At 29.3% G+C, this 11,060-nt stretch overlaps 1 long non-coding RNA gene across 1 annotated transcript in view; it reads right to left on the reverse strand.

The window, feature by feature from the left end:
• LOC136795989 (uncharacterized) overlaps positions 1 to 11,060 on the reverse strand; it is a 195,840-nt gene that overhangs the window by 32,565 nt on the left and 152,215 nt on the right. The window lies entirely within an intron of this gene.

The following is an 11,060-nucleotide window of genomic DNA, read 5'->3' on the forward strand; positions in this document are numbered from 1 at the left end:
AAAAACAAAAATTCATATTGGTATTTTAGGGTTTCTTGAGTTGGGAAAACGAATATAATTTTTTTCCCCGCCAAGAATACAATAGTTTAACATAACACAACTATAGTATAAGCCGAATATGCATATAATAATCTGAAGAGATCGGAAATCTAGGTTTTTCCCGATTCGAATTCCTGTTTCCATTTTCCTATTTTGATCCTTTAGGAATTCAGAACTGCATAGTTTACGACATGGAGACCGAAAATTAGAACCTAGCGGTTTAATAATATTAATGCTGCATGTTAAACAAACTAATAATATGGAAGAATCAATTCAGATAAATTTTTACAAAATAAATTCCTGGAATTCAGATATACAATCCTAATTTCATATTCTTTGATGCAGTTTTCAATTAACATTCTTGATTTATAAGCAAATAAGCTTAGTAACTTTTAACAACAAAACTTTTAACAACTATAATGAAAAAAAAATGATTATTTATCCAAATAAATACTATTTCCAATATTACGAAGAATACAGTTAAAATCCTCACATTATTCCAATTTCACAAATTGTATTTTATTGGTAACTCAGTTAAACATGTCTGTTATCTTAATTAGAAATGATAAAGGACAGCCATCGTTGATAAATTAATGGGGAGTTTTCAATTTAATGTAATACATTACAAATTGAAATTGAACCTAAGCTTTGAGATTAACATTCATTAATTTAATTCAGAGTTGTTCATGGAAGCGTTAAAACAATATTGATGTAGCAATTTCATCACTGCCCACAGCGAACATCAATGTGTGGTTAGTAGAATATTCTATCCATCGCAACCATCTTAATCTGCATGTTAGAGGAACCCTTAAATTTTCAGGTATTAATGAAAATTCATCACTTTTTTTATTTCTATTTTCTTTGGACTTCTATTTTTTTCAAAATTACTGAAAGGTTAGACTGTTATCCAAATATTAGTCGTGAAGATTCACTTAAGAAAATTATTAGGAAAACCTTCCACTGAGGGAATCCATGTATTTATTCAAAACCAATTTTAACCGACTTCAGAAATTGTTTTTCGGAACCTAATCGAAATTTACATATTTTGATAGTTTCAGGCTCACTAATCGCTGAAATATCAGAGAAAACAAAATTTCAATCATTGTACCTCTTTGTTACAAGGTTTTTCATAACTTTTCCTCCGGAAATTATAACTCTGATCATTTTTTTCATTTCACTGTAAAATATTCCATTTGAAAAGATTCTCCATATAAGAGAAATGTACTTGGTATGTAGATTTTAATTATATATAAAACCATGGTATTGTTAATTTTTTTTAACGAAAGAGTAATTCTACAATATGAAAGATTAAGAGGTTAGAACATCCAAAATAATTGGTTATATTTTATTTATTTAATAAAGAACTAATGAACTTACCATCATGGAATAATTTCTAATAAATAAGAGAAATAAAAAAATCGGTAACATCTTTTACCGGTATTTTTACTAAAACATTTTTAACATATATTAACATCTTTTAATATTAAAAGATGTTTTATTGCATTAACCATGTTAAAATTTTCTTTACTAAAATATCTTAAACGATTACAAAACAAGATTTTTTTTTTTTTTTTTAACAGAAATCAAGTAAATGGAAAATTTATTGCTACAGATTTTTGTACGGCATTAGAATACTACAAAAAATAATGGCTAAGACTGAAAAAGATCCAGAAACCTGTTATTAAAATATTCAGGTATGTTATTAATTAATTAACTAATTCTTCTGATTGATTAATTTTTTATTTAATAATTATTTAAAATATATCTTTAATATTTGCAGAAAGGAAAAATCACTTATCACCTGCTGAAGTCGGTTTATAAACCACTGATGAGGCGTCCCGATTGAAGGTAGGATGACAAAAAAAATTAAAACTTTTTCACCATTTTAGTGTGAATTCATAAAGTGTGTAATATTTGATTTATACATTGTGAGTATATATATGGTAAATTATAGTAATTTTTTTTTTTTTTTTTTTTTCGGCCAAGACTCCCATTGGAGTCCTATACTGCGTAGTAAATTTCTTGTTTCTATCATTATTTACATTTTAAACCAATGTTCGTCTCGTCCAAGTTTCTTTAAGTTCAATAACAAAAAAACAACCATTTTAATAAAATTTATCAATTTAACCTTTATTATATACATCTCCACATAAATATGTTTTTAAACATAATATACAAATTATATGAATTCATTAAGTCTACCATCAAAAGCTTATAACTAATCTTAAGTTCTTTTTTAAGTTGGGAATTTCACTAAACAATTATAATTTTGCACTAGACTTCTGGATTGTAGTTTGGCTGCCCTAGAGATATATATTATACATTTTTTAAAAGTTTCTATGAGATTTTTATTTTATATATTTAGAAAATATTTTTTAAAGAAATAATCCTTACAAAATGTGTAAACTTAAATAATTTACTTCTTCGATAACAATAATTTATAAGTCTAATAGGATTTTATTATAATTTTATTGGTCGATCAATGACTATGAAAAGAATATAAAAAAATCTTAATGCTAAATAAATTATTAAAATCATTAAAGCATAATCAGTTGACTCATCTTGGTCCAGGACCTTGTAAAAATTATTTTTTAGAAGCTCAATTACCTAAACATTAAAAGCCTGAAATTAAAATTATTTTTAATAACATTCCTTGGAAGTCCTGACGTCTGTGCAAATTTCAATTATCCTAGTAATTAAATAAACATTTCATACCTATATTTGTAGGAACGTTTATTTTAATTTCCCTAATTAATAGTTTTAATTTATTTCAGCTAAAACATTTTTTATAAAAAAATTCTGTATTTTTCGAATTTCTATTTTTCGTAAGGAATACGTATTTTTTCTGTTAATGCTTATGTATACGGTTCAATTATTATGAATTTTTTTTTGTTTAGCCGAAAAATTCTGTAAATTTAAGCAGTTCTAAAAAAGAAGCTATATGGTTTATTGGCATTCCATATAATTATTATTTGAAACATCTTGAAATATTTAAATAAAATAATTTCATTCGTTAGGGGCTCAAATCGTACTTTTTTAATATACTTACAATTAAGATTCAAGGCATACGTTTAATTTTAAAAAATATTTCTAGATCTTATAAATAATATTATATTTTATTTTATCTATATATAGCTTAAATTAATTTTTTTTTATAGTGAAATAAGCATTCCAAAAACGTTTTGAGGTATTTCTGTGCCTTAGTGCCATACTCCAGATGTTAGATTCAGAGAATCTGCATTGCACCGAAAGATCGGCAGACGTACCTGGGAGTTAGGATTCCGGGGTGGTAGCTGTTTGGCCGGAGTGCCGTCTCAGACTGAGTGCGGCCCGGCAGAATGTCGCGCGCGCGCCGTCGCCTCCCGCCAACGCGGCATCAATTACTTACATTTCCACCACTTCGTAGAAATTTCTAGGGGTTGAGGTGGTGAGATCAATCGTCATATACTGGACGAATCATTAAGTAGAAAACAAAGTATGTTCAATATTGGTAAATAATATATGCCTTTGTTCAATATAATGGTTATTCTGTTTGAAGAAGAAAAACTTGGTTGAACAAGAGATATTTAAATAAGGGACGGTTCGTGCGTGCATGGTATAAGGAATAGAGTTCCAGCGGTTGGCAGCTCGGGTAAAGAAGAATTTGTCAAACGCGTTTTGGTGAGGTCGAGGGATGGTTGGAAGTCAGATGAACGGTTCCTAGTAGTAAGGGATTGAGCAAACGATTTTAAATGCATGTTTTGTATGATAAAGGTTAGGCGCTATATTGAACAGTTAAGATTACGAAGAAAAAATAAATATTGGTGTCCAAGCTAACCAGGAAAATGTTATGTGATAAGGAAACATGAATCATTACTTCTAGGCGGGAAATGAATAGAACAGTGTTTTCTACCAGTGAGTTAATAAGTAATAGCTACATTTAATTTCCATCACCTCCTCATACTGTTAGAGGGAAAAGCCTCCAAGATACGTTTCTGATCAGGATGAGGCAATTATCACTGCATGAAATAAGAAGAATTCACTACCCGACATAACTAAATGATGATACCACCAAGAGATTAAAATAATTCAAGAACTAACAAAAACAACACTAAACAATAACACTTCAACTGACATCATCATACCTAAGTATTCCTTATTTTCAATGGAGGGTACGAAAAAAAAAAAATTCAAGAGTACTTTGGCCGGAGACACATCAAATTTTTTGATGGGTCGAAGGCCTGCACCAACCCGCTGTTCCGGGAAATCGCCTCTCCACCACCACCTGGGAGATGTCCCCTTGGTAAATGTTCTTACCATGGGACGAGGTTTGGGCTCTGTAGTCTAAACCTAATACTATCACAACCAGCAAAGCGGACCCTCCCCACTGATCATAGTTTCAATGCGCATACCGCGCCTTCGATTCTGCACACACAGTGTACACTCAACAAAGCCCTTAAAATACCCATGGGTAGAAGAAGGCAGCACATTTCAACTGACATCATTGTACCTAAGTATTCCTTATTTTTAATGGAGGGTACGAAAAAAAAAATTCAAAATTAGGACTAAAATATAAGCCTTAGAATTACGAAAAGAATTGACGCAGCTATTGGACAATATATTTTACTAATAAAATAATGTAACCTACATAGATCCATTGTGAAAGCGGGATCTTATCACTTTAATATTATAATTAATATTTTCAAATCCTAAATAAATTAAATAGAGAAAATAAATCAATAAATAATAACTTGTCACTAATTTTTGGGGAAGTAATGAATCAAACAGATGTTAAGATCGATAAGATACGAAGGTTCACTGTCGAGGTATAGAAATATGACAGTCAATATGACGACAGTTATCACAGCCGCAATAGTTGGGGTACCAGTTTTCGATTTTTAACTGTTTAATCAGGTAAATGATCTAATTTAATATAGAAACAAAGTATATAAATGAAAAAAGCTACTCGTGCGGAAATCCCATTAGCATAATTTCTGATGGTCATAATACGTTTTCATTACTCATAAACTCACTATTCGTAATGAGGACCCTAACTTCTTTAGCATTTTGTTTAATAAGCCATTAAACGTATTCTATATTATGCATTTAGTCATTTAACGTGTCTTGTTTAAGATGGAAGATAAAGAATATCCCTAAATATGGACAGTTATAGATCGTTTTCCTATCATTAAATAAGAAATATAGTAGACCTTAAAACAGCTAATTATATCGGGAATTACAAATAGACAATAGAAGATTACATCAAAAAAAGTTTCATGAAGTTCCACTCCTACTTACCTACACTTAAAGGAGCAGTGAACTACAACTTGGGAAACCCAACCACAACCCGAAGACTGAAGCCCAGGTTGCTGCAGAACATTCTGTTATAAATTATAATAAAAATATAAATGTTATATTTATCAGTTCTGTTATTGTCACTCAAAATTTTATTTAATTTTTTTTCTCTTTATCTTTTTCCTAAATTAATTTTCTTTTTTTCCATTAGAAGTTAATTATTTATTTTGTTAAATCCATAAATCTCATTGTTTTTGTTATTAACTTTACTTTTATCCTTTATAAAGAATTATTATTTTAATCTATTAATTTTATCTTAATTTTTTGTTTTATTTATAACATTGTATACAGTTAGGGGCGTTTTTTTTTATATCCCCCTATAATCAATTGTCAAAAAAAAAGTTTTTTCACCGTTTAAGGCCTACCAAATAAAAAAAATAGTAGATATCAAAAGGCTATTCATTCGAGCTTATTTGGAATAGTTTCTCTATTTTATTTTATTTTTATCCATTAATAGTAAATTGAACACCTTAGAAGTAAACTATGTAAACCCCATACACAGATTTAATTACATTTATTGGTTCAAAACGACGACGTGAGAGGAACCATTCCAGAAGAAATCAATTTTTAAACTTTGAAATGTTATTATTTATTTCTTGTGTTAATAAACGAATAACTTAGTTAGAATTAGATCAATAACACAAAATTGAATTTTTCTGAATGAGCCATTCAGTAAGTTTTTCACCAGTCACCTTTCTGAAAATAGAGTTGAATTGTTCGAAATGTAACGGAATGGTCACTTAAGCAGCTCTGAAACCGAACTTCATCGGTCATGTGGGAACTTCTCCTTTTAATCCAAAAAATAATATAATTTTCCACTGATTCCGGGAAAAAACGCAACTGACGTGGCACGGATACGTATTAATGACCCTTATTCTTAAAAAAAAATCGTTGATTCTCAAAAGCTTTTAAGTAATCTCCCTTTTTTACATTAGTCAATTTTCTCTTATAAGCTTCTGACAAAAAATTAGTAAATTTATTTGTAGCTTAAAATACCAGGAAAGTATCAATGCTGCGTCAGTTCAAATTAGAAAATTAAAAACAAATTGAATAAATATTTATTTGGAATGGGATTAGTTCTAAATTTAGCCGACAGATCTTTATTGTAAATATTACACAAAAACAAAACTGATTCACTAATCATTATTTTACATCATAATGTAAGAAAACCCATCTGTAATCGTGCTAAGAATTTCTGTATTGTGAGAATTGCAAAGCTTACCCTATAAACGTTTTAATGTTATATTTATAACAATGTATGATTAAACAGTGTTACTATAGCACCTAAGTTTATTTCTAGACTATACTAGTGGAAAATTATGATTAAAGCTTTAATAATTCAACAACTTAAAAAAATGGGGAGATAGTATTACATTTTTTAAATACTATCTCATCAATATAATAATGTTATACTAAGGGAGGGGGTGGAGAAAAACAGGGAAAAGGGAGTGGGAGATTAAAACCAGTTTTAGAACCGGTCATCCACTCTATCTATTGAAGGAAAGTGAGTGGCGCCGCTGCAGTTGCTAAGGTGCTGCCTTAACCTTAACAACTGCAGCGGCGCCGGTTAGGTTCCGGCCTGAGCGGATTTATTTTAATTTTGTGGTGATCCCAAGAAATAAAAACTTGACCCCTCCACTGCACTCTGGTTAGAGTGTTTTTTACCTATAGAATAACACTAGTGTGTCTGATATGATCGAGTAGAGAGTAAAAAAAAAATAATTAATGAATTTCATTGCATACAAATAATTTGGAAAATGGTATATAAAAGTTTCGTGAAACAAAAATATTCTTTCCTTTATTACTGAGCAGCTATGGGTATTTTTTGTAATATTAAGAACGTTACTATTACCTTATAACCATTACAACAATTTATATATGTTTTAATAAATAATATATATTGGTGAAATTTAATGCTATTATTTATTTGATTCCATTTATCTGAAATCGAATTATCCATTTAATAAATCAAATTCTCTCAATATTTAGTGTTGGGCGAAAACTAATCGCGATTACTAATTACACTCGAATATAACTACGATAGTGTTGAAATTACTAATCACAATTTTAATTTCATTTCCTGGTTGAAAATTACATTAATTGGAAAGTAATTGATTTGATTTAATTTGGAAAGTAATTTAATTTAAATTACTTTTTTTCCAACTGAATATTGGTGAATCACGGTGTACTTTTGCCTTAAAACCAAGTAAAATACTGAGGTACTTATAGTATACCCATTTATACAAATTCATTTACAATATTCGATTTTTTTCTTAACTAACATGCTTCTAAACCAAATATTATTCAATGAATATAGTGCTTATTTTTAATATTAACTGAAAAAGTTTATGGTGAATGCTTGATTTCCAGTCTTCATTTTAGGAGTACTCTTAAAATATTCAGTTTTGTTTTAATTCAGACAGAAATCTAATGCTAAATCATAAATCGTGACGATATAAATGCCGTATTTGGCAGATTTTTCTAGGATAGAGTTGAATAGATTTTGATTTTCTACCAGTCGATGGCTGCAGCAATATGTCACACTCTCAGTACGGAAAAGCTATTACGACCTGGGCCCTGTTTCATAATAAAGTACAAACTAATACTATTAGTCCTGACGATTTAACTTAATACAATTACGCTGGCTTCTACAGTAGTAACTTGTACTTTAGTACTTTTTAACTCCTGTAATATCACTAATAGTCCTCCCTATTATGAAAAAATAAGTATTAGTGCAATTAACACGTTGCTTCTATACTTTTATTTTGAACTAATACTATTAGCTTTCATTATGAAACAGGGCCCAGATGAGGATACAGACTGCCTTCCAGCTTCAACATTGACAGAACTGATTCATCTGTTGTTCACCATTAGGAAACAATGACTGAGCAAAAGGTATCTCTAAATATTTCAGTTACAGTTATTATTTTTATTGGATCATGATCACTAATTAAGAACTTAGTTATCAACTCTATGTCATTCTGATTTTTTTGTGTTATAAGTGAATTGTAATATGGTAAATTAAGTTCTAAATTAATGATCATGATCCAATAAAAATAATAACTTTTATTTATAGATAATATAAGTCAGATATTGAAATAGAAAATTATTAAGAAGACTCAAGAGGCAAAACATCTCAACAAATATGAACTTCCAATGAAATATCTACAAACAAGTATTTTATGACATTTATAAAATATCTATATTTTGTTAATTTAATGTTATCATTTCAATTTTAGGATATATTTATATAAGAAATTGAATTTCGTAATTGAATAAACTACGCTTTCTTCTCTATTTCAAATATTCCTAGAATAAATTAGCAATAAAGGTAAACTTTTAAAATTAAAAATGTGTATATAATATAAATCGACGATTTCTGCCAGGATGACCGTGTCTCTAATTAACATTATTATTGTAAACACAATTAGAATAATTTCATAATATATATACGGCATTCTGGATCCCGCGGAAACAAAGACAATCCAGCAAACCATACCACTGGAAAAGAAAACGAACCAACAATAATGAACATAACTATCGTTGATGAAAGGAGCCGTTTATGCAAAAGTGCTTTATGTAGGCAGAGACGGCACCATACATAAAAATGTGTCGTAAAGAGGTACCAATTAACCAGTAAACTACAACACATCACATAAGATATTCTGCCATAGAAAAATACTTTAATCATTCAGAAAGATACTTGTAGAAAGAGATCCTTAACCAACCCGAGAATGGGGCATGAAGTTCTTATTCATGAAATGCCTGGAACCAACACTTAATGAAACATGTAACACACATTAACAGCAGATGACAAGGTAGGCTTTAGTGCATTTGAACAGGGATTTTAATATCAATTGACATTACATCTAGTAATACAATTAACAACAAACATTGTATAATCAAGTATAGCAATTTTGGTCAAGTATTTAGGAACCACAAAATATTCTCTGTCAGCTGTTTCCAAAATTATACTAACGCAACTGATTGGGACAAAAGTTTAGCTGACCGTAGTACTTGCTGATTAGGACCAGATTATCAAGAAAAAAATCAAAATATAATTAAATCTGCAAATTTTATTTATTTCAATTATTTGTAAAAATTCAGCTTTGTGTATAAACTCATGTTCATGTTTCAATTATTGATCAAACTGCTAAGGACCCAGTTGGTTAGTCATGGAGAGGAGTAAACAATAAAGAAATAGATAAATATTTATTTAAAAACCACTTTGAACTTCATTATTATTTATTTCTCCTTTAAATTAAATTGTCTGAACTATTTATATTCTGGTTTCTATACCCATAAAATATTTTTATATCATATGAAATTCGCAAAACGCCCCCTCAGGCGATGGATTTTATATGTAATGTTTAAACGATGATTCGATCAATCAACAAAGTTAGCGCCCCTTTGGGACGGATATGAAGTCCCGGACCGTCTTCCCCGGGTCGCCTGAATACATTAATTTTCTTTCTACAATTCCCAACATATAAGGAAAGTTCTCTTAGGTTTTCAAGGTTCCCTTCTAGGTTGTAAAGGTTCGATATTATAATATCTGAAAATAAACGTATGACAAAAATCTATATGTTTATGATCAAATGGTTGTATTAAATTTGATCATCAACTTTGGTTAAAAATATTATCATATATTTTTAGTTTCATTTATCTTTATATAAATTATATACAAACTTTAATACTGCAGTCGTTAAAATTTTTGAATCTCTGTAAGTTGTAACTCCATATGAAACGATGAAACGAAATCTGTCTGATATATTCAGCCTTTTTAGCATACCGGGACAGGAATTTTCTTTTTTGGATGGTGATTCAAATCGGTAAATGAAGAAATTTTAGAATAGGAAACAACAATTTTTCCCACCGAACTAAAATTTATTAATTTTTTTTTTTCACCTGCTCCAATACCATCTGGAATTCTTTCCTTTCTAATATCCGACATGCTTAACCCCCATCTTTACTTAAATCCCTTCCTTTCCACTACCTTCTCACATCCCAAACTGACTCCCTCCAATCATAACACAGTAAGTTAAGATTGGAACTGAGATTATAAGTGAAAAATTTTCTTATATATTTTATAGTGATTTCTCGTTACATAAATAAAAAATAATTTCATTTTTTTTTTTTTTTGTGGCATGTGCATAAATGTCTACACTTGTGTTTGCACATATGTGGACATATATGTTGATGGTTATATGCATTAAAGATTCTTTGAAGGATTTCGGATTGCAAGGATCTTTTTTTTTATTTATTTATTTTGTTTTTTGGCAATTGAATATTTAAAATTCTACTTTAATGAAATTACTGAAATGATTTGATATTTTATATTTTTTTAAAAATTCATTTCTTCGCATGGGGCACCCCCGTTTAGAAACCACTGAAATAGATTAGGCTGATGAAGATAACTAAAAGGTACTTTGAATTAATTGACCATTTTATTTTATTTCATGTTATTTATAATTTTTTTCTTCAATTAGAATAAGAATTTATTTACCAAATAATTCAAAACACTATCCAAAATTATAGTCTCAAAACATTTATTTCATTCACACGTCCAACGTTTCGGCCAACTCGGCCATCTTCAGGGACAATCTATTACAAAAGTTTCCATTATTTGTATGATCCTACAATCAATTCAATTATTTAACATTATAATTCACAATTCACCTTACCTC

Source organism: Halyomorpha halys, unplaced genomic scaffold (genome assembly GCF_000696795.3).
Source record: "Halyomorpha halys isolate HHAL.00 unplaced genomic scaffold, Hhal_1.1 Scaffold588.1, whole genome shotgun sequence".
NCBI classification, from domain to species: Eukaryota; Metazoa; Arthropoda; class Insecta; order Hemiptera; family Pentatomidae; genus Halyomorpha; species Halyomorpha halys.